This window comes from Herpailurus yagouaroundi, unplaced genomic scaffold (assembly GCF_014898765.1).
Source record: "Herpailurus yagouaroundi ecotype Mexico unplaced genomic scaffold, PumYag 162, whole genome shotgun sequence".
NCBI lineage: Eukaryota > Metazoa > Chordata > Mammalia > Carnivora > Felidae > Herpailurus > Herpailurus yagouaroundi.
The window spans coordinates 61,876,390-61,901,680 of NW_024412403.1; the positions used below are offsets into that span (position 1 = coordinate 61,876,390).

The 25,291-nt window shown below is 38.7% G+C and overlaps 1 protein-coding gene across 25 annotated transcripts in view; it reads right to left on the reverse strand.

Annotated features, from left to right (window-relative positions):
• The window catches only part of ZBTB20 (zinc finger and BTB domain containing 20), a 774,657-nt gene that overhangs the window by 266,242 nt on the left and 483,124 nt on the right, over window positions 1–25,291 (reverse strand). The window contains exon 2 of one of the 25 annotated variants that reach the window (XM_040484999.1): window positions 24,602–24,727. The exons of 23 other annotated variants lie outside the window; for them this stretch is intronic. The gene's annotated coding sequence lies outside the window, so the exon portion shown is untranslated. Of the gene's footprint in view, window positions 1–24,601; window positions 24,938–25,291 lie in introns of those variants that run through there. One more of the 25 variants, XM_040485003.1, reaches the window with a different exon arrangement.

Here is a 25,291-nt window from a genome sequence, read left to right on the forward strand (position 1 = left end):
CACTGTTTAATTTTTGGTGGGTTGTGTTCAGTTTGTGTAGTCTTTTTCCCCTCCACTTTGGGGAAAGTAGAAAGATTCTTTTCATTCTTTTAGGTGGAGGGACCGAAAAGAATGAACTGCTCCATGAACTGTTCTGCTATCTATCTTTCCGTACGCCCTCCATCAGTACGCTGTTTTTGATTGCTATGATGCTGTTGGAGCATCACAGGCTATATGTGACACTTCTCAAAACTGCACAAGTAGTCTTGGTATTGCTCCCTGAAACGCATGATCCCTGTATCACTTCATAATACTATCTGGCATCTCATTATAGACATCTTGTGATCTCTATGGAGTTGGAAGCAAAAGTATCCTCATCATGTCCCACAATTATTATAGTGTTTGCACCAAAATAGTTTCTGGAGGGCTCAGAAGTGCTCTGTTTTTCTGAACATATAGAGATGCTTCCTTGCAAGGTACTTGGGCCTTAGAATTTCTTCAAAGGTAAGGACGTTGAAAGAACACAGAGAGGTGACATACTTTGTGTTATTTCTCAGGCAATTGACTTCTAGATTACAACACCTTCCAGTACTTTATTTTTTGAGGATAATTTTCTGAGGTAGGATTTTAACCCTCTCTTCCATGCAAACACCTAGGTGTTACCATTCAGCTTTTAAGTACCTTATCCTCTTTTCAACAAATTTAAGAATTATCCCACCTTTGTTGTTGCTGTTATTGAATATAAGATAATAATGATAATCATTATTTTTATTATGGCTAACTTTCATTGATTTTTTTTATATGTTGGGCAGCCTACTTACACTATTTTTATTTAATTCTCAAAATACCACTATTGTTGTTGTTATTTTATAGATGAGAAAACCCAGACTCACAAATGTTGAAAAACTTGTCAAATGTCACAAATTCATTAACAGGCAGATGAAGACTCACATCTGCCTTGGGCTGATTCCAAACCTCCCTTAAGATCACTTTTCAGATTAAGTTTACATGACTCCTTACTCAGAAGTGCAAACTATGCCCACAGCTTTCCTTTTTGCTTTCTTATCTTTCTATTACTGTGTGTGTGTGTGTGTGCACGCATGTGTGTGTGCATGTGTGTGTGCAAGACAGAGAGAGAACTCCAAATAAAATACTACAAAAATTCCTTCTTTAGGACTCCATTTTTCGCACCTCTAAAATGGATAGCAACTATCTCAGAGGTTTATTATGAAGACCAAATGAGATAATATACATGAAAGCACTTAGTACGCCTAAAATAAAACATTATCCTTATTGCTATACATATTTCCCTCCTTTGCATAATGGATGTGTTCTGGAGAAGGTGATTATGGAAATGTATAGGCTCAACTTCTATTATCAAATCACAGAGCAATTACATTATAAAATCATAGAAAAAAGATTCCCAACAGATTGTGATGAAGACTTGATGTAAGGCAGGGGTTCAGGTGGAGGTTGTGCCTCTGAGTGTTACACTGGAAGCATTCTGTGTGTTGGCATCACTTTCCAAAACCCCTAACTCTTTCTCTGCAGCCTCCAGATAATTCCTGAATCTAACTCATCAGTTTCCAGAGATGATTTCATTCTTTTCTTTTTGTCTGATTATGAGGTCCAGTGGAATTTGTATGAAACAATGATGCTTCATCTGATGGCCCCATCCCACACATGATATAGAATAGTTAGAAAATTCCTTTAATTTGAGATTTCCAATTAGATACACTGACTCTGTATGTTGGGTTATAAGTTTCAGTAATACGTATTAATAATACTTAGATTCATCACATTCATCATACTGAAAGGCTTCTGGGTCAGGAACCATGTCTTCCACTTTTTTGGAAACCCTACACTTACAAATGAGTCCTATAAATAAAATAAAACTTTAAATAGTACTGACTTCACCTTCAACTCATAACTAAACCTGACTCTGGGATTGAAGTGCTATTTTCTCCCTCTAGTCTCATCAGACATGAGTGTGTTATGTTACTGACAGAGGCCAAGCTATATGCTCCCATAATTCACTTCTTTGTAACAACCAGCTGCATCATGGTGCTTGCCTTTTCTTAAAGAACTAGGACTTATTCTTAAATTAATGCCTTAATTATTCTTCTCTCGGGACATCCTTTATCTGTGAAAAATATTCAGAAAGAATGGAATTTTAAAAATAAGCCATCTGTTGCCCAAATCCTGAGAAAAGCAGTGATGTCTGAAAACACTAGATTCAATTAATCAGGGGGCACAAAAGCCTTATTAAATGTATTAGCTTTCTTATGTTTAGAATTCAGGTAAGAAACAAGATCCAACCTTAACATGCCAACAGGTATCAAGTAAGAGAGGTCAGCAGAGTCTACACTCTTATGAGGTAGCTTGGATACATCAACTAGAAATATTCTTTATAAATTCTAAGAGGAGACCTTGTTCCAGATTATCTTACACATGACAGCAGCCTAGGAAACCACCAGATAGCCTCCCTAATTCTAGACCAATTCAAACAAGGTACACTTATATTTCATTTAATATTTTCTCATAAGCAGACTATAGGATCTACTCAAGATCACCTTTATTTCACTGAGCAGGGAGCGACAGAGAGAGATGGAAACACAGAATCTGAAGCAGGCTCCAGGCTCTGAGCTGTCAGCACAAAGCCAGATACAGGGCTCGAACTCTTGAACTGTGAGATCATGATCTGAGCCGAAGTTGGCCACTTAACTGACTGGGTCACCCAGGCGCCCGCAAGGTAGCTAGATTAAATATATGTGAGTCATGACCTAAAGAAATGGTTAAGGAAGAAGATTCCAGATGAAGAAGTTCTTAAACTAAATATTGAAGGATGGATGGGATTTCAAAATATAGAAAGGAAAGAGAAATCATTTGAAGCAGAATAAACCGCATGAACAAAAAATTGATCATAAACTGGGTAAAGCAAATCATTTAGTTTAGTTAGTAGCAAGAAGTAAAATTGATAATTTTGGGGTAAATTAGCACTAGATCACAGGGGAACTTGAGTGCCAACCAAAGAACATTTACTCTGTCAAGATTATAAATCTAAAGAAAGTTCAATAAACCACTCAACAGCATCATAATTTCATTGGAGAATTATAACCTGTCACAGCCTCTGAGGTTTTGGGCTCCACAGGGAGATGCTACATTAGTGGTAGAGAAAAGGTCTTCATCTCTAATGAGTCTTACTCCAGCTGAGATTATCATGCTTCATCTATTGAGGTTAATCACATCATATGACTCGAGCAAGAATCTCACCAGCTCCTAATCACATCAGCATTGGTCCTTCATTCTCAATAACAAATTCTATAGAGTTGCTTAAAGGGTGATGGTGAGTCTGGTTCAGATAAGAGAATTGAGTATCTGCTTACATGTAAGATATCTGTAGAAAAGTTTGACATAAGCTGTCATTTGGCTTTAGATAGAGCCAATATGTTCATAAATGATTGGTTACCTACCTATATTTAGTTCTGCTTCTCCCTGTGATACAAATAATCATTTCAGTGTATTTGGAACTCTGAGATATCTAAATTGCTAAATGTGTAGAATTCTTTGATTCTAGACATCATAGAAATATCGCTTACACAACATTTCCCATCCCCTTCCCACTTTATTGCTCACTATTGTACTTACTGACTTCTCATATGCTTTGTATTCTATGTGTGTTTATGTTTATTCTCTGCCCTTCCCCTCCAAATATTAGCTCTTTCAAGATAAGGAGTTTCTGTATGTGTTTATTTTATTTACCTCAGAACCTAGAACAGATACTTGTTGGAAGACCACTTTTGAAAGTGAAAGCAAAGGGGCACCTGGGTGGCTCAGTCGGTTGAGGTTCCGACTTCGGCTCAGGTCATGATCTCACGATTCATGGGTTTGAGCCCTGCGTTGGGTTCTGTGCTGACGCTCAGAGCCTGGAGCCTGCTTTAGATTCTGGGTCTTCCTCTCTCTCTCTGCCCTTCCCTTGCTCACACTCTGTTAATCTCTCTCTCAAAAAATAAACATTAAAAAAATACTAAAAAAAAAAAAAGTGAAAGCAAAACATAGAAGAGGGTAAGCAAATATTAACTGGGAAAAAAGTTTTCTACCCAAAGCCCCCTTCTAAAAATTCATATATTATATAATTTGAAAATATCATGAACTAATAACTTTATGAACTAATTTTCTATAGAAAGCAAGGAACTTTTTTAAATGTACCTACTGGCTTTCTTACTGTTACCAAAATAACAATCTCATTCTTGCCATTTTATCCATATGGCAGTCATGGCAAAGAAAGATGCTCTGGGGTACAGCAAATGAATTCAGAGCCTCTGACTCCAGGGGCTAGGTTGTAGGCACTGTTTTACAGCAGTTTGCATTTTATAAGCAACAAGATTTTAGTGCTGAATTGTAGAGGATACTAGAATTTGAACCAAAATAATGCCATTAGCTTATGACCTTTCTACTAGTAGACAGCCTTCTCACAGAAATAATGAAAGAAACAAACAAAAAAATAAAACAAATAGCAACATAGAAAAACAAAAGCTAATTTGCAGCAATGTGGATGGAACTGGAGGGTATTATGCTAAGTGAAATAAGTCAGTCAGAGAGAGATACCATATGTTTTCACTTATATGTGGATCTTGAGAAAATTAACAGAAGATCATGGGGGAGGGGAAGGGGAAAAAAGTTACAGAGAGGGAGGGAGGCAAACCATAAGAGACTTTTGGATACTGAGAACAAACTGAGGGTTGATGGAGGGTGGGTGAGAGGGGAAAGTGGGTGATGGGCATTGAGGAGGGCACTTGTTGGGATGAGCACTGGGTGTTGTATGGAAACCAATCTGACAATAAATTATATTTAAAAATATTGGAGGTGTTCAATAAGTAATTACTGAATTAGTTAATGAATTCATGCATGCTTCTGGTCCAGGTCCAAAAATTCTGGAATGGGAATCACCAAAAAATAATTCTATAAGCTCAGTTACCCTTATGTACAATTCAGGGTTGACGGAATAAAAGTCTCATGTTTTTCCTTCTATAACATAAAAAAAACAAAGGCTAAACATAGTCATTTTTAAGTTTAATTTTAAAATCCAGATTGTTCTTTTTCATTGTAATTGTATTGTATCCTACTGGCAGAAAGGAATGAGATTTAGTATAGTATGTAAATGATAGTAGGTCAGCCACAGCTCAGTAAGCTCTGGGAACATTATGGTTTCTCTCTCCTCAGAGCCTCCTTTATCCTGAAAATATTTTCTGGATTAAAATTCTCATTCTGTAAATCATATTTTTCAATATAAAAATCTAAACTATCAAAGTACTAAAAGAAAACATGGGTAAATCCCTTTATAATCTTGGCATGGGGAAAGACTTTCTACCTATGAGTCAATATCTAGAAGCCATAATAGAAAAGATTGAATTAAAAACAAACTTCTGTCTGGCAAAAATATATGTACCATAATGAGGAATTTTTTAAAAAGATAAACTGGGAAAGATAATTTCAATATTCTCATGTAGATAAAATAATTCACAATATCCATATAGATGAGCAGATTATCTCTTTAATATATAAGTAGCAGGAAACCAATGAAAAAAAGGCTAAGAATCCAACAGAAAGAAGTAAAGGAGATGAACAGACACATTATAGAAAAATAAACACCCAAATTATCAAACACATTAAGGGATGCTCAGAATCATTCATAATAAAGAAAATGCAAATTAAAAATATAATAAGATATCATCTTTACCGATACAATTGGCAAAAATTCAAAGGCTAAAGAGACCCTATTTTGTTGAAGCTGTGGTTAAAGGGGTACTTTCATATATTACCAATGGGGCTGCTCATTAATACAACACCTCTGGAAATCAATTTGGCAAAGTTTCTCAAATTTTAAGATGCATGTATCCCTCTGACCAACAATTTTACTTCTGAGAATTTATCCTGCAGAAACCAGCACATCTACAAAATGATTAATGTACAAAGCTTTTCACTGGAGCATTGTTTCAAATGACAAAAACTGTTTATAAGTAGGGACTGGTAGAATAAACTATGACACTGTTAAGTAATGGAATACCATGCCACTGAATAAAAGATTAAGGTAGCTCTCTCTGTTTTGATATGGAAAGATATCCAAGATACACTGGAGAATGTAAGATTGAGAGCTGCATTGAAAAGTATAAGAATGACCAGTTCAAGAATAATCTCAGATGAAAAGGAAAATGAAACTTTCATGGCAATGATATAAACGTTCCTGAGCTCCCCCATCTTTTAGCCACTGGTACAACCAACATTTGCGCAAATATGGTAAGCCAGTGTTTGATTTCCATGGGACTCCATCACCTTGAACCATAAGACGATTTAGGTTCTTCTCTCACAGGCTCAATAGCATTCTCATGATGTTATTAAATCTTATAAATTCCTTTCTAGGCCCAATGGAGTTATTAGTAAAATCTAATATGACATTAAAATGTTGTAATCATGAACTAGCTGGGATAAATTTCACTTAAAAGGCTGAGGTGATTCTCTATATGTTCTACTTTCCATGTGTTGAATGGAGATGTGGTTACCCACCTGTTGCTATATGAGAAGAAAACACATTTCGGTGGGAGTTTAAATGTATGAGATTATTAAAAATAATGACCTTAATATATTCATTTGCTAGATACTATTTATCAAGATTCTAGGGTACTCAGGTGGTAAATATTCAGTATGCATGAGTTTATTAACATGAGGCAGAATACACCATTAGGCAGATGATGTATGTTGAACACTTGGGGGTTCCTAAAAGAGAAGCCTATGTAAATAGTACATTATAATTAATTATAAGTTTAATAACAACAGCCTAATTTTTGTACAATAAGCGACACATTTATTCACTGGTCAGAAATTATAGCATTAGTCCAACAAGCTGTTTCTCCAAAGGTTTCCTCATTCACAGAGTGCTATCTGAAACAACCTATAAAATTTGATTCTCCATTTCTTTTGTCCTATTACTTTTTTGGTAAATAGATAACTGATGAGTTATCCATTCAGTATAAGAATTTCTTCCTCTGGGTATTTATTTATTTTAGGCAATGATTTTAAAACATAGAGGAATGTAGGAAGGAAGTATTGATTGATTCTTTATTAATTAAACATCCAATATGTTCTGGGTATTTTGCTGGCATTAAAGATACAGAATCCCTGCCCTCAAATATTTTAGTCTTTTAGGGAGAAGGGAAAGTAAAATCCAATGAACTATGACATAGGGTGACATCTGCTATCCCCAAATTAAGCATAAATAGCTATGTGAGAACAACCATGGGACCCTGACTTTTAATGAGGAGGCTCAATAACAAGTTTGGAGGAGATGATGCCCGAGATGTAACCTGCAGGATGGGAGGAGGCAAAGACTAGAGGATGGAAGGAAATACCAGGTTATGGTAACATCAAAAATACAAAATAAAATTTAAAAATGTTTAAAATTACAGAGAAAGGCAGGGTATGGCCCATTCAGCAAATTGTAGGTGGTTCCAGACAGAGCACTTGGTGATGTTTGGGAGTAGGAGGAAATGGGGTTTCAGAGGTGGGTAGGGCCCACCCAGGTTGTGATGGAAGCACCACTTTAGATGAGGTGGTCAGGGAAGGCTGAGACTTGGATGAAGAGAAAGTGCCAGCTATGCAAAGCTCAAGGAGAAGAACATTCCCAGCAGAGAAGTGCACTCAGTGCACAGATAAGTCTATTCCAAGGAGTGGTTAAAGAGCTAGGGGCACTGATTCCTGGGTGTCAGAGATGAGCAGAACAATTCCAAATACTATTCCCCTGACTATTATCTAATCTCTTTTGTTGTCTCTGGAACCGTGGCTCTTTCCCATCAATGAATTCATTCAGTCCCTGTAATCAACTCTGATTAGTGTTGTTTAACATCAATCTTTTCTACTTTTTTTCAAAGAAAGATACCAATCAGTTCTGCACACCCCTGCTTGTTAAAAGCAGCACCTCTCCTGCTGACTTACCGTTCTCTTAATCAAAAGGGCAGGAGGAAGCAGTTGGGATTCACTTTTCTTTTTTTTTCTTTCAAAGTACACAAATGTCAACTTCCTCGAGGATGTTTGGCATAGCTGAGTTCAGTCATGTAATGTACAAAGTCAGCTTCATCAAAAGGCTGCAGGCTGCCCACTGCTAAAATGGAGGGAGAAAAGGAAACCAAGGGCTTCTCTGAAGTGTGAATGAGTGCATAGGCCACTGTCATATGTGTATTTACACTGAGGACATGCTGAGCTGACAAGGGAGTTTAGGAAACATAAACCTCTACCACTATACTTCTCTGTCTTCACCTTCAAAACTCTGGAGCAGCATTTTCTCCCTTTCCTGTTCTTATTGCTGCACCCAGCCAAGCAGTTTTGATATAGCTTCATAACACTCCCAAGCTATGACCATTTATATTTATTTAAAAATTATCTTCATTACTAGTCCTTCGACATTTAGCCGAAGGGTATAATTCTCCATGCCTCTATGGACTTGAAAGTGTTAGCACCTAGAACAGGCACTGGCACCAGGTTGTTGGTTGGCTGGTTCATTGGTTCATTCATTCATTCATTCATTCATTCATTCTCTTACTCATCACTATCCATCATGTGACTTCAATATGACAAGCCCTTGTCAATGATTATCCTGGAAGATGCTTCTAACAGTTAGAAGCAGAAAGGCAGTTTTCCAAAGAGTTTATTATCTTAAACCATAACAACTTAGTTTCAGAAATAGGTAAAAATTCTGGAAATAATATATTTTTTAAATTTTTTTTTCAACGTTTATTTATTTTTGGGACAGAGAGAGACAGAGCATGAACGGGGGAGGGGCAGAGAGAGAGGGAGACACAGAATCGGAAACAGGCTCCAGGCTCTGAGCCATCAGCCCAGAGCCTGACGCGGGGCTCGAACTCACGGACCGCGAGATCGTGACCTGGCTGAAGTCGGGCGCTTAACCGACTGCGCCACCCAGGCGCCCCTGGAAATAATATTTATGAACATGTCTAAACCTGCATATCCGATCAAGCACAAAAATCATCGTATATGGTTATGGTCCCTAAACAAAGTCTCAGAAGTTATTTAATATTTGTAATGATATAGAGCTGGTAATGGTTCACAAGTAACATTTTCTGCAACCTCATCGTTGTTCTAATGTGAGCACTTAAGCTATGAGGCGGTACAAGGTCATAAAGGTGAGAATTTCAGCCAGAACTACAATTCGAGCTCCAAATTCCTAATCTAGGAACTTCTATTTTACATGATTACCATTTATTAGGTAAAGCAACAAACCCTGATCTAGAGAAAGACCTCCTTTACCCATTTAAAATGCCTCTGACTTCCTGGGAAGAACACAAGAGAAATGTACATGTAGGATCACTTTTATATGGAATAAACTGATCCATCACTCCTTTTCGTGTGTTCTAAAAAAAGTCTCTTAGAGTAGTGTTTCCCAAATTTCCCTGATCATACCAACTGACTAGGTTTCTTGTATCAGATACAAACACCAAGACTGCTCCATGGAAGTTTCTGATTCTCTAAGTCTGGTGTGGGACCCAGAAATGTGCATATTTCACAAGTCACCCCTATGATTCTTAGGATCAAGGGCACAGTTGGGAAACACTGTCCTAGAGAAAGATTTACATTGGCAGCTAAAAAATTCTTCATTCCTAATGAACCATTCCATTTTAACATTTTAAGCAGGTGCAGACTCTCCTAGCAAAACTAGAAACTCACTATTTTTAAAATAACTTTAGATATATTTGTGAGTTTTAAGGCTTTTATCAATAGCAACATAGTCAAATAAGGTTCTTAACTAGCTCACTCCCACAGAAGTATCAGCTTTAAACTCCCAAATATCAATGTCTAATTATTTTTTTAAAAAGCTTGTGTTCAGTAAACATCCTTAATTGTAAACAGGGTTTCTTTTTTTCATTTTTACTTAATCAGTTGCCAATCTGGTTGATCAAATTATTAATTTCTATCCTTTTGGAGGTGGTCTTCAGAAAAATCAGTCTGCTTTTGCTGCATCCCAGACATATTAATAATAGTAATAAGAAGGAAACATATGAAAGAAAAAGAATTCAGAATAGAAATCTCTATGTTTGAGCCCAGTACCCCTCCTGCTCAGTAAAACATCTGTCTTCTACCTTTTTGACACTCAGAAATAGGCCTTTTCACATCATCTCACCTCTCTCTGATGAGTTAGTCTCTTGCCTTCCAAATTCTGGCTGAGACAAAACTCTTCTGCCTTTCTGCCTACCTTTTAGAGAAAGGCACAGTCAGGAAACACTAAGAGGAGTTCCATTCCTTGTGTCTTTCAGTCAGACTTTTATTAAATGGATGCAAAGTCAACCAACCGAAAAACAAAAATACTCCTGTCACTTCTTTTGCAATAATTCCACAATCTTGAGGAAAATTGAATTTGGGGGAAAAGAATGGTCCATGCCCTCTTATAAGCATGAGAAGGAGGGGCAATGACTGTAAAGAATGTCTTTTAATTGTGGTTGTACTGTAGTTATATTAAGAATTGCACAATTAATTCCCACTATCAAATTAAACTGGTAAACGGGCCTAGATTAAAAACACAAGTTGGCTGTGCTTGTTTTCCTCAGTTATATACAAAATAATAATAAATTCAGCTTGCCATCCCTACTATGTTGTTATTTTAGAGGAAAAATGTCTTTTTCTTCACAAGGCATATTGCATATTGATGGTCAAGACCAGGCACGGTGATGTATGTATTTGTAGGGGTGTGACTGCTGCTAAAATAAGCACCGAAGATAGTAGACGATTTCCCTTAGAAGCTTGAAGCACAATGATTTTTTTCCAACTGGTAGAGGCTGTGTCTCTTGAGTGGGGTAGAGGCTAACAGACAGGAAGTGGTAGAGGTTGCAGCAGGAAATGCACCTGACAGAATCCAGGAGGATAAGACAGCATCAGAACAGCATTAGAAACAGTGCCTGGAGGTGACAGAGAGGTAGGAGACTCTTGAGGTATAACTGAAAGATTATAGATGGTAGGTGACCATGGCTGTAAGACCTCATCTCCACTGGCCACACAACATTGGCAGACAACATTTGTAAGGTCTCCTTAGTTTTGCCAGTGACCAGAGCTAGCCTCCTAGATTAGGCTAGAATGACAGCTGACAGGATTCCTCTGGCCTCCTGTGGGACTCAAATGATAAAGCCGCCGCCGCCGCTGCTGCCGCCGCCGCCGCAGCAGCAGCAGCAGCCAGAGCACAGCTTTGACCTGCAGTTCTCGCCCATCAAAGAGCTTGCCCTGTCTGCTCCCACTGACAGGCAGATAAATACAGAGATCTGTTGGCAAGTACATATTTATGTATATCTACAGCTCCTTCATACAGATCTACAGAGAATGCATAACAACTTCCAGTGGTGTAGCACATTCACCCACTAATGGGGTGAGGCCCATTACTCACAAATGGGTGAAAGGAAGCATCAATATTCAGGTCTTAACCCCAGTTTGTGGGCAGAAACCTGTCATTCCATTGCAGGCCGATAGGTCTCCTATTCAGACAGTCCTTGTTTAATTTTCTAAACACTCTTCCTCTAAATGGTGCTACTCTACCCTGTGAAGACAGACAGGTTTGACGAGCAGAGCCATCAATTTCACATTCCCTATGCCAACTGCTGGGAAAAATTAGGCCTAGTATATATCTGGGACTATTGGCTGGGGACACCAGCGAGTTTGATACTTAGGTATTTTCCACATTAAAGACGCCAGACTTCATGGAGGATTGTCCCTGTTCTAAGTACATGAAATCGGGGGTGCCTGGCTGGCTCAGTCGGTAAAGCACATGACTACTGATCTCGGGGTTGTGAATTCAAGCCCCGTGTTGGGCGTAGAATTTACTTAAAATAAATGCATGAAACCAGGAGAGTCCAAAAATGTATACTGGTGTTCCACTGTGGGGCATACATTATGCTGAACCCAGAACATAGAAAAGTAAGGCATGGTCTTACCTAAAAGGAGCTCTGAGTAGGCAAGAAAATACTCTAATATAGTATAAAATGGGGAGAGGGTGTGTCAAAGAATGAAACAAAGCAAAGTATACACACAATTTTTGTTCAACACAAAGTTAAATATAGTCATTATATATTGGCCAAATTGTTACTCTCCAAGAAATGTCAGAACCATCCAAAGAAAGGCCCAACTGGGAGCATGATTGATAATGATGGGTGAACTAGGCATACAGCAAAGGACAAGTTAATGAGCACTGTTTCTCACAACAAAGTATGAGGATAGCGTTGGGATCTCTGAGACTGTCTCTGGATAAAGACAAAGCTTGGGATGGACTGGAGACTTATGCTAGCATATAGTCTTTTGGTTTTGATCTGGTTGAACTGAAGAAGGAAGGAGGAAAATGGTTCTATTGCTATTTGAAACTTCCTCCTGAAAAAAAAAAATGGTGATGGATGGAACAAACAAAAAGAACCTTCTTCCTAAATCCCCCTAAGCAAATCAGAACTTTATGGTATTTGAGATTTCCTGCACAGTCATGCATTTCTGGATCTCACAAATGGGAACCGAGAGATGTCTGTGTGTCCCCGAGTTTATTACCTGAGCAGTTGAACTTTGAGATCACATTAGGTTGTTCAGGGATATAATAAAGCCCTCACTGGTTGGAGGCTTGAGTGACCCCGGGGGTCCATTCCTCAATCTGGTTCTACCTTATGAGTAGTAACCAACTTCACTAAAATCAACCCAAAAGGTAAGGAGGACCCCACAGTTAGAGAAGATATTTTTCAGTGAAAATTATGGTTAGCTGGGACTAGGGTTAGGGCTGGTAGGGAAGGGACAAGGAGAGTGCTGTTAATATGTTTTAGAAATAACCGCCCCCCTTTTTAAATCTCCACAATCATGACTATATTTGAGTTTTGATTGCTCTACATCTGAATGACTGCAATTTTCTCCCAGCTGGCATCTCTGACTAGAATCATCTCCCTCATACCACTCTGCACACTATAGCCAGGTCAACTCCTAAAACACTGCTTTCATTATTTTTGCTTGCTCAATTATTCAGCAAACTTTATTGAGTTTTAATTGTATGACTGTATGTTCTCATCACCCACAAAGAATAAATTCTGGATTCCATCTGCCTTTCCAAATTCATATCTTAGTTTTCACCAACATGGATCTCATCTCTAATTTCCTTACTTCCTCTACACGCCATCATTCCCACTGCCGTCCCTTCTTTCTGTTTGAAATTTTTCTTCATTCTCACTACTTCCCTGTTTCTTTTTTTTTTCAACGTTTATTTATTTTTGGGACAGAGAGAGACAGAGCATGAACGGGGGAGGGGCAGAGAGAGAGGGAGACACAGAATCAGAAACAGGCTCCAGGCTCTGAGCCATCAGCCCAGAGCCTGACGCGGGGCTCGAACTCACAGACGGTGAGATCGTGACCTGGCTGAAGTTGGACGCTTAACCAACTGCGCCACCCAGGCGCCCCAGTACTTCCCTGTTTCTGACAGCACACCATGGCAGTCCATCTTTCCTTCTCCCTGAAAGACCCTTTTTCCCTCATTCTTCAATGCTCAGCTTTTACATACACATATACATATACAAAAACATGTACAGTTAAAGCTCTCCCTCTACTATGAAGCCTTCCATGTATTAGTAGAGGTTATTCTGATATGAATTCTTATAGCATTGACTGCCTTTCATTATTGCTCATTTTGGTGCATAATAATAGACTAGTAATTTCCACATAATTAGCTTTAGGATCTAATTACTAATCTCTGCAACAAGACTATACAAACTATAAGCTCCTTGTAGGCAGGTATCATATCATTGACAATCAGTAACACTGTTAACTATTGTGACAGGTACTAATTAAGATTAGCATCATACTTGTTTCTAAATTTAAATTGTAACTCTTCTGGTGGTGCTTGGGTGGCTCAGTCGGTTAGGCGTCCGACTTCGGCTCAGGTCACATCTCAGGGTTCAAGAGTTCGAGCTCTGAGTCGGGCTCTGTGCTGACAGCTCAGAGCCTAGAGCCTGCTTCAGATTCTGTGTCTCCCTCTCTCTCTGCCCCTGCTCTGTCGCACATGCTCTGTCTGTCTTTCTCTCTCAAAAATAAACATTAAAAAAATTGTAACTCTTCCCATTTAAGAGTCTGACAAATAGTGATAATAAAGAGAACGCAAAAAATGTATCAACATATAATGGTTAATGGTCTTTACTGGATGCAACAATGTTGCATTTTGCTTTTAGTTCCTCCCCCTTTCACATGTGATATTTACTACTAGACACATTCTACACTAATGCCAACATTGCCCAATTAAATTTTACATTAAGATTTGGATGTTGTTAGCACCAACCCAGAGGTAAGGCAGCTATAGGGCAACTGAGACCTAGTTCAGGATATAAGATCTCTGAAAATTCATCAAGGGGCTAAGATAAGGACCATTGTGGGAGGCATAGCAAATAGTACAACACAATGTCTGCCAAGGTTGTTGAATTCTATCTCTTACAGATATGGCTTGATATCAGCTTTCATTTACTTATTATTGATATAAGCATATTTTCCTCAAAATATAATAAATATAGAAAGGGTTATGTGAACAACATGATATAAAGATCAAAATCAAGGTTGGAAACAAGGACATCAGATTAAAATGTGAATGGATAATGAATCACTTGTAAGATTAAATTCAGATTTCAAATGGGAAGAAGGCATAGGTAGAGGCATAAAGAACATAGTTGTAAAGATGATGTCAATGGCATGATGAAGGAAAAAATGAAAAAGATAGAAGGGTAGGCCTCTTATATTTGTTGGAAATTTTTGTTGAGAGTTTCAAATCAGGCAAGAAGACAAAATAAACTGGGAGAGTTTGGACTGGAAGACTGAGAATAATAGTGAGGGACAGTGAATACTATGACCTAGGTAAATAATGAGGTCAGCATTTAGAACATCAGATAGCCAGGATTAAGACCTAAGTGAAGAGGCTGGAAGTAGAAGAACATTCATTCATTCATTCATTCACCCATCCTACATTTATTGAGCTGACATAATAATTTATTGAACTATACTCCTGAACTGATCAATAGACCTGGATTTGGCCATGCTTAACAGTTTAGTAAGAACTTAAGTGATAAGAAGAGAGGAACTAGAGTGAGTAGGTAATAGGAGTGAGCCCAGCAACTGAGTAATTCTGCATCAAGTACTGGAAACCAGCTTTTAAGGCTAAACTAGAATCAAACCCACCACGTCCATATATGAATTCCTTATATGTTCTCTGCTTAAGATGACATTGAGCTTAATGAGACATTGAGATTCATGTGAAGGTGAAGTTTAAGCCCACAGATGGGATAAGCAAGCCATCTTAGGTGGATACCTAAGGTGTGACACCCTGTGTGCGTGCATGTTTGTATATGTGGGCATACATACGCTTGTGTAGGTTTTTTTCCTAACAGGTATTAACCATGACTTTACAGGGAAGGAATAAGTGATGACGAGGAGGATGATATTGGTGATTATAACAGCAGCCAATGTTTACTGGGTGCTTCCTGTGTACCAGGTATTGGATGAAATATTTTACATTCATTAGATCATTTACTCCTCACAATAATTTTATGATTATGGTATCATCATCTCTATTTTACAGATTAAGAAACTGAGGCACTGAGTATTAAACAGCTTTTCCAAATTCACACAGCTACTAAGTGGTAGGACCCAGGCACTCTGCCCTCTTAAGCACGCTGCTATGCTGCCTAAATCCAGAGGAACAATAGAAGAATTGTATTCTCTCACGTCAGAACTTGTCTATGTCTATATAATAGCTTTTACATTCCCATAAATATAAATGTTCTGGGGATACTCTTACTTGACCAATAGCCCTTCTCAGAAGTGTAACAATGGCATATTACGTTGTTCAAGCATATAATCAAAGTATCATGGTAACAGATGAGAGAGAGTGGGCTCTTACAGATTTTAATTTTTAGGATACTACTTAAGCAATAAAGAAATACTGTGATGAAGTGGTAGAACAATAAGCAGGTCAATATGGAAAGTGAAAATATCAGTTTCAGTCGGCCCTTGTGTGGGGGTCCAGCTCTCCACTTCTCCACAGGGTGACATAAGAGTTAATAAGATGACTATTGAACACCTTTACCTTATGAGGAATCATAAGTTCTATTATTACTGTGATTTTTCTTAACCATGATAATTCTGCTAGAATTTCTTATTCAGACAGCATGTGGACAGATGAATCCTAAACCAGGAATGAGAGTGACCAAATAAAACATCAGGACCATAATGGCTGAAGGAGTTGGGACTCCAGTGTCCAATTTTGTAGTGTCTACTCTTGACAAAGTTGATTGTTAATGTAGGGGTATAAACATGAAATTTTCATTAAAACAACAACAACAACAACAACAACAACAACAACAACAACAAAACACACCATATTTAGCTTTGATTCTTTCTTTTTTTATCTCCTGGAATCAATTCCAAAGCATCATAGACATTCAAGTCAATTATTACTGCTTGCAATTTTCAGCTTGACTATATCTCAAGACAGAATGTCCCCTTTAGACATCAAGGGAATCACTTTCATGGAGCACTATATAAGCTGCATCTTACTGGGTACTAAGACTATCCAGTACTATTATTGTCATAAGTGATCTGGGTCAAAAAAAGGGGAAGGAATGGGGCAAGGACTTCTAGGCTGTAAACCCTGTTGTACAGGTAAGTCCAAATATCCCTATTTTGTAGCCTCAACATGCCAGAAGACCCCGACCTCACATTTGATAGAGAATATCTTGAAGCAGAAAAACAGGAACACCCAACCTCTGAACTCGCTAAGGGTTTCTGCCCCCTTTTAGCATTTGACCTTCAATGAATAATATAGCTGCTTTTGGCCCTTAGCTTGAAGTAGCTGCAAAGGTGACTGACACCTGTCGTATTTTAGGACAGCTTATCACCTCATCCCCTGGAGTGATTGAGTATTTATAGACACAAAGATAGAAATATAAAGCACATATGTATAGGCAGGAGTCCCCTGGAGGTGGCGATTAGGACCAGGCAGTAATTTTAGCTTGAAGTTCCTATGACTTAAATAGCCACTTGAGCTCTGCTCTTGCAGTTTACGATGTCAATAGAACCCCTAAATGAAATTACAGCCTTCTGATACGCAGCAGGATATCCTTTCTTTGCCATGCAATGTACACGGCCAGGAGAAATTGCTCTGTATATGGAGTTTCACTAAAGCAGAATTTATCATAAGGCTGCTCTGCTAAAATATCATTATGCTGTTATTCACTGGATAACACATCTAATGACTCGGGGTGCACTTGATAGCCATGTTTCAGTGAACACAGACGCACGCCCTGATGTGAACTGGGCACTCCAGTGCTGCAAAGCGCTATCGATTTCAATTCTACCATAATTTACACCTGGCTTGTTTTGCCAATAGCTTGAACCCATGCTAACAGTGGAACATACACATACAAGTATTAGAGACATCAGAAAGGAACTGTATAGCAAAAATGCATGCCGCCAACATTCTAAGATCCTGCTTTTATAATAATCTCCCTTGATGCTAATTAAGTATTCCACACAACTTTATCTGTTATGCATGGGCATTTCCTCTGTTCTGTTAGCACTGTTCCATGGCTGCTGGTGAGAGTAATAATAACCTCTTACATTTGTACAAACTGTAGGTACTTCCGGGGCAGGATCCGGGTGCCAGTCATCTTGGTTCCCCCACCATTTGGCATGATGACCGGCCTATGATAGTTGCTCATAATAGTCATCCTTTCTAAGGCTCCTCTTCCTCTCTCTGTTCCATCAATGTGGTGAACTCCTAAGGATCAGCTCCCTTTTGCTTTCTGTCAATAAATTTTCTTTGAGAAGAGTCCACTCTATAATTTTAACTACTACCATGATGCTGACAATTCAGATGATTGTCCAACTTATGTCTATTTCTGACCTATCTTCAGTTTTCCTGACTAAATCCAACAGCCTACCAGAAGTCTGGATTTTCCCGATGTCTCAAAACAAACACATTCAAAAGCAAATGTATCAGCTTTCCAGCCTACAAAACCTGCTCCTCCTCCTCATAGATTTTCTTGCTTAGTTGTATGAGGCAGAAACCTGGGAGCAATCCAAAATGCCTTCTTCTCTCAATGCCCAGCCCAAAGGTTATTAAATTGTCCTCGTTCTGCCTCTTATCTCTTGAACGTGTCTCCTCTCTATTCCCACAGTTATTGTCCTAGTTCAGGGCTTCACTGTTTCCTGTCTGAATAATTTCAGTTGCCTCCTAATTTTCCTGCCTCCATTCTCCCATTCCTCCAATCCATCCTCCAGCCTGCTGCCAGGGCGATCTTCCATAACACAATTTGATCATTAACCTTCTCTACTTAAAACTTTCGATAGCTCCCCAAATACCACAGGATGAAGTTAAAACTTCTTTGCGTGGTGATCAAGGCCCAACATGATTGTTCCCTGCCTACATCTACAGCATCATTTTTCCCCACTCCTCTGCTAAACATTGGTGACACCGATCCCCAACTCTGCCTCATTATTTCCTATTTAAGTGCCTTTGCCCTTCAGCCTTTCCTCCCTCTGACCATCTGGGAAAATCCTTCAAAGCCCAGCATGGATTTATTAGCTCTTCTGTGAAGCTTTCTCTGCCCCCTGCCCCAAGATACGTTCAACTGAACACACTCTTTTGTGCCTCCAAAGTTCCTTGAACATCCTTCAATTATGATACTTAGCATATGGCATCATCCCAACTTGTCTGCCTATCTGTCCCTCCCGTGGAGCAACGTGAGGTCATGTCTTATTCATCTGTGTATTCTCACTGACAAAGTCAAAACCTTCACCACAGCATCTAAAGGCCTACATGTTCAGGTCCCCACTGCTTCCCTTCCTTTAGCTCCCACCATTCTTCTGCCTGCCTACTCTGATCCTGCCACAAAGACTACCCTGTTACCATTCAAACTTGCCAGATGCATTCTTGTCCAGGGCCCTTGCACTTGGTTCCATGGCCAAAAATGCTCTTGCTTAGATATCTATAAAATTATCTTCTTCACCTTTCTCAAATGTTGCCCCCTCAATGTGGCATCTCTTCTCTCTTCAATTGAAAATTACAAACTTATCCCTGATACACTCTTACTCTCTTTCCTTCTTCACTTTTCTCCTCTTCAACATGATACACTTGACATGTGTACTTGCTTATTATTTTTGTCTCTTGACTAAAATGTAAGCTTTATGAGAACACAGACTTCTGTTTGTTGTGTTTACTGTAGTATCCCTAGCCCTTGCAAAAGTACTGGGTGTACATAATGTGCTCCTCCATAAATATTTGTTAATAAATGCATCCATCTTTAGTTTCTAGAATAATACCTGACACAGAGTAGGGGTTCAAAATGTTTCTTGAATTAATAAATAAATGAGTGAGTGAATGAATTAATGTTAAATCCATGCTTAATGAATGCATTGAAAGAACAGTCTTTGTAATCTGATCCTCATAACCACACTGGTAAGTAAGCTGAGTGGGTACTATTATCCTCGTCAGACAAATGAATTAACTGAAAGGTAAGGAGCCTAAATTAAGACTGCATGGGTAGTTTAAGGTTTGCTACACTTTTCATTTCAGTATTAAAAGGTACAGACAATTCTTTGCACTCTGTTCATGATGTAGTTCTAACATTTATTACACTATTTTGGTTCCTCTTGACTAGGAAGGCAATTAACGGGAGGTGCAAGGTGCTAATACTTTTTATTACGATTTGTGCCTTTCCTTATTAGGTGCCTTTCATAAAGCAGATCCTTTTCTTTCATTTTCAAAAGTAGATTAGGCACTCACACAATTTTGCCCCTCGGAGTGGTTCGTACATGACTACCCAAGAGGACATCATGCTACAAATCCTGCCAGAATGAACTGGAAGGTGAGCGTGGCATTTGTATCTTGAGGATGAACAGGTTGTTGATGCCAAGTTTGTGCTAATGGAGTTGTCCTTAATGTGTTAACACCCAAAGGAGAACAAATGCAACAACAAAACATTTTATTTTTTGGCATGTCTGTGGAGAGTTAACATCTCATTGTTCAAGGGTTAATTATCTATTATGTGAATCACTTCTCCTTCTCCCTCTGGCTGCTTACCTCTAGGAATTCAGTTTACTAAAGGATAAGTAGGGAAAATAAAAAGAGATGAAAAGGAAACTAGTACATTTCATTATATATATTAGAAGTTCTAGAAAAGAATTCTGTGTAGGAGAGAGAATTAGATGTAGTCTGCACATTGCCAAGTTGACTGACCATTGGCAACAGATTTAATTAAAGCACATTTTACACAATATTTTGATTTCTTTTAGTTGTTGTTTATCAGGGTTGGTTTGTAGCATATGAAGTAACTCCCTGAATGTAATTCATGTCAGCAGGGTGCCATTCAAGGTGCTGGAATTTCTCCTCTCCTCTGATGTTCCCAGAGCACTAAAGGCTCCTTAGTATGCTGTGGTTTAATGACTGAAGCAGCACCAAGAGACCCCACCAATTTCTCTACTCATCCATGAGAAACAATTGCACTTTTTAAAGCTGTATCGTACCTAAAAAGGGGGCATTTAATTAGTGCTTGTTAGGATAGTGCAAATGATTTGGCTGCCTGTCCTCTTGCCCCTCTCTTTATTATGCTGTCTGTCTGCCCCACCCCTTCCCTGTCTAGTTCACAGGGCATTCATAGGCAGTCTTCATGCCTTTCCACATCTGACATCAGCCTGAGCTCCTAAGATGTTGGGTTTGAGGAAAGGAAGAACCACTGATTGACTGTAAGTGAGTACTAACACACTGGAGAGGCCTTTGGTCAATATGATATATTCTAGGTGAATCTGGTACTTTCAGACTGCATGAGCATAGCAAGTTGGATATTTGGCCACCCTCAAGAGTCCTGGAAAATGAATGGAACCACTGCAAGCTCAAAACTCCATGTCCCATCAGAAATCACCTGTGCATTGTAGAAATCTGAGAAGGTACCTTGGCAAAGGGCTGCAGATGCTGTCAGATAGTTGGAAGATCTAATATGGGAATTTAAGGGGTTCAGATATAGAAGAGTTCATTGATTTTTTTTCTAGACATATTTCTTTTGTTATAAGTAAAACATATACATTGTCAATGAATTGACATATAGATATTCATTCATCACCTATTCCTCCATCCTCCGCTTAGAATGAGGCAATTAGACATTGACTGGGAGGGCACTACATACAAAAAACTTCAAGTCAAAGCAGTATCTGATAAGGGCCAACCGATTTTCTAAATGCCATCAGTGTCAGAAGGGGAAGTTAACTTTTAGTTAGGGTTATCATAAAAAGCTTCAGAGAAAAAAGTGTAACTTGACAAGGATATGACATGGCTGGGTGTCTTGAAAAGGTGTCTGGAAAATTATAGTTGCTGATGCTGATATGTAAACACAGCATCAAAGTATTTAATGTACAACTAACTGAGAACTTAGAATAACTTGGGACATTTGTATATAGATTCATTCTTAAAAAATAAAGCAAATTCATTAAATATATTCTCAATTTTAAGATAATTAATAGCAATTTAATTTCCTTCCACTTAATTTTAACTACTTTATACATATAGCCATTATTATTTTGAAACTGTACGTAATAGAATCTAGGCTTATAATCCAACATTTATATTTGTCGGAGGATAATTACTCATCTTACTGGCTAACCACATCTCACCTTTTGCAGACACTCTTCATAAATATTTGTACAAAATTTCTGTGTTGTCAGTATGATAAAGTGTCAACTACAGTTCACTTAAGGTCAATTTACAAAACGTCGGACTGAATTCAAAGGCAAGGAAGTCTAACTAGTAGTTGGTCATATTATCAATAGTTGAGTATACATATGTCATTATGCAAGTATATATGCGTTTACAAGCTAACATACATACACAATCACATGAAACAATGAATCAACCCCTTCTTTTTAACTTTTGAAAATATGCATCTTTTTAAAGGACTCACATCAATATAAAAAGCACTTTTATGTAAATAAAAAATTTACTTTTTTAAATTTAGTTTCTTATTGGTGTGATCATAATACTGTTATTTAGCAATGTCACTTTTGTCTAACTATGACTGCCTAATTAAATGAATGTAACATACGGGTAGTGAATGCTAACATGATGCATGCAAGAAAATCTACATTTTACAACATGCATCCTCTGAAATGACATTTCAGTTTTTCAAGATGAGCACTGAGAAACTGCATTACTGGTAGTACACTATTAAGTTTTATAACATAGGCATTGAAAAAAATCAGGTAGTAATACAACCATTTAAACCAAAAGAAATACATCATTATCTTAACTTGTATATCAGAGATATACTGATCATATTCTGACTTAAATACTCAGCCGTGGAATTCTCCCACAGCCACGTGGACCTCCAGATCTTGCCAATAATAAGGAAAATCTCTCTGGCAGGTTATATATTTAAAATGTCATCTCTTGGGATACACTCTTAGAAATTCATGTTTACCTATTCTCTGCCTAAAGATGCTCAGAAAATTATATATATAGACGTAGGAGATTTCAACATTAAAATGTTTTCAAAGAGTTAGAGAGTCAGCCTGCCTTAGGTGTAGTCCTAATAGACATCCTTACCGGAGGCTTACGGATAGTTCTCCTGGGAGTCTGCAGCCCGAGTGTTAACTGAGGGAAGCGCAGCCTCCCAGTTAGGTCTTGGTGGTAGTGGGATAAAAGCTAGTTACTTTTTTTATACCATATTTAAAAAATTTTAACACCATTTTTCTATTCAACTTCTTTCTTTAGAAAACAAGAGACTAATGGAAAATCCCCAAGAAAACATTATAACATACAAACACCATGGCCATAACTAGCATGCCTAACTGAACAGGCAAACTTTACCATTACGTACCATTAAACTTTTGTCACACTGGCCTTAATAAAACTGGGAGACTGCTTCCTGTCACAATGACAGGCGAGGGATTTGATGTGCCTCACAAATTGTAGGTATTGTGATAGGAGCCTGACTCTTTGTTCTAGAGGTCATGACAGATCCTTGATGAGGTTGTTGGAGGGGTCCGTCTCTGTAGAGAACTTGGGATATATGAGCATGTGTGAGTTTCCTGGTTAAGAATGTGAATCGCCCAGAGTAGCAAACAAAATTCTGAAGCTAAGTACCAATGTAATACGTTGGATGACTGCACCGGCTTGGACAAGAGTGCATAAAACAGGCACACACAGTACACATCTGGTTCAATGTAAAATCAATGATTGCTAAAGCATTTTCAACTTTTAGGAGGAATCTACTGGCAATGTGTTAATAGCAAGGACAACTAAAACAATAAAATAGCATCTCTTTCCAAATATTTAAGAACATCGAGTAAGTGCCCCTTAGGCTGGGTTGTGGCTCTTGAAAGTTTTAGCCTATGAGAACCATATTGGGGACATCAAAGACTCCTCCCTCCTTCCAAAGAGCAATTCACTTCAGATGCTGCCACACAGTCAAATGTTTTTTATGGCCACCAAGGGTTTTTTTTTGTTGTTGTTGTTGTTTGTTTGGTTTTTCCACTTTTAATATTTTGGAATGTGCCAGATTCTTGAAAGTGGAAAAGAAGATAAAGAAGATAAGAAAACACGGTAAGATCAAATACCTTTGAAAAAGCAGCTAAGTAGGCACCTGATGGCAAAGGGCATATACACATTCTAGCCGAAATTCCACTTCCATGGAGAGTGTGAGTTATCAGTAAGGACATGGAAGGCACATATTGGCTCTGGAAGTTCGTCTGCGGACTCCTCTGCTAGTCTTGTATCAGACAGGATGCAACCACCCTCATTCCATTCCTTCGACAACTTCCCAGAGCACACTCAACCAGTCTTTTATATTGAGGACAATACTATATTTGGGTTTAATACTGTGAGGACAGTCATCTAGTTTTCCTATGTCAGGATGATAAATTTCCCTGGAACCAAATAAGGATTCTCACTGCATTCTTCTATTCGATACCATGAATGCAGAAGAAGAAAGAAGAGGGTGTGACAAATAATATTTTCCAAGTGTCGGGTGAGGGGAGGTTCCCTAACATTTAAAAGCAACTGGTTCTTAGCAAAGTGATCATTAGAAGAACAGTATTAACAATATTCCTTTGCATCTACGTTTCTTCCCTGCTCAGCTGGGTACGTAAGTATTCTGAGCAGAATGTAAATGCTTAGAATAGAGTTGCGTGAAGTTGGTAGAGAGAAACTCCAAACGCACGATGAATCCCACTTTCATTTCCCCCTCTTACCAGCCCGAAAGCTACCTCCCTGCCCTCACACACTCACCTACCTTCCTCCTCCCACAAGCATGTCTGCTAGGCATGTCAAGGCTGACATCCATCGGTGGCAGCGTGAAACCTATGCCTGCACGATCCTCCTGAGAACAGACTCAAGGCTCTGCCATTGTCCATAGAATGCTCTCAGCTGTGCACACTAAACTCTTCATCATTCCGTTGGATTGTTTGGTAGCGTTTGAAAAAAAACTGTTTTTTTTTTTAAACACCCTTTATTTCCTGACTGCCTCAGAGACACCAAGAATAGAATCCTTGACACATCAAATTCTGGAACCTCACCACTCACCAGGACTGTGGTTCCTGATCCAAGGAGTGTCGACTGAGAATCAGCACAGTCTCTTGAGAGTGTCCAGGCCTGGCTGCTAAGCTCCCTGCTCTGATTAGTTTGTCGAGTTCACAGTGTTCCAGAGTGCTGAAGCACAGAAATTAGGGAGGGGAGGTGGAAGGAAAATCACTGGAGCCTCTTACGATCTAACTTCCACTAACTGAGAGGAAATGTCTTATAAATAAACAACAGCAAGAGAAACAAAAAAAAACCCCATCCCGTCCTGCCAGAGGAATGTACATTATTGTCTCCCGACGGAAAACTTTACACCACACCAGAATGCAGCCATGTCTCCTGAAACTACCTCCCTCAAAACAGAAAGAAAAAGAGAATCAAGAAGAAAAAAGGAACCAAAAAAAAAAAAAAAAAAGAGTTTTCATCCCCTTGAATTCTGTTGGGAAGTTCATGTGAGTTCCCAGTAGACAAACTAAACGAAGCAGTTTTAACAGTGTCACTGTTCCAGGATTTCTTGCGGAGGCTGCTTATTAGCAAAATTTCATTTCTGCCCAGATCATTGCTGTGCCATCCGGACATTTTCAGAAGGGAAGTTCAGGGAAGCGGGGGAGGGTACAACTGTGGAGGAGAGGAAGAAGAGAGGACAAAGGAACACTCCTGATGAACCGGAATGCCCTGGCCACGGCCATGAGAAAG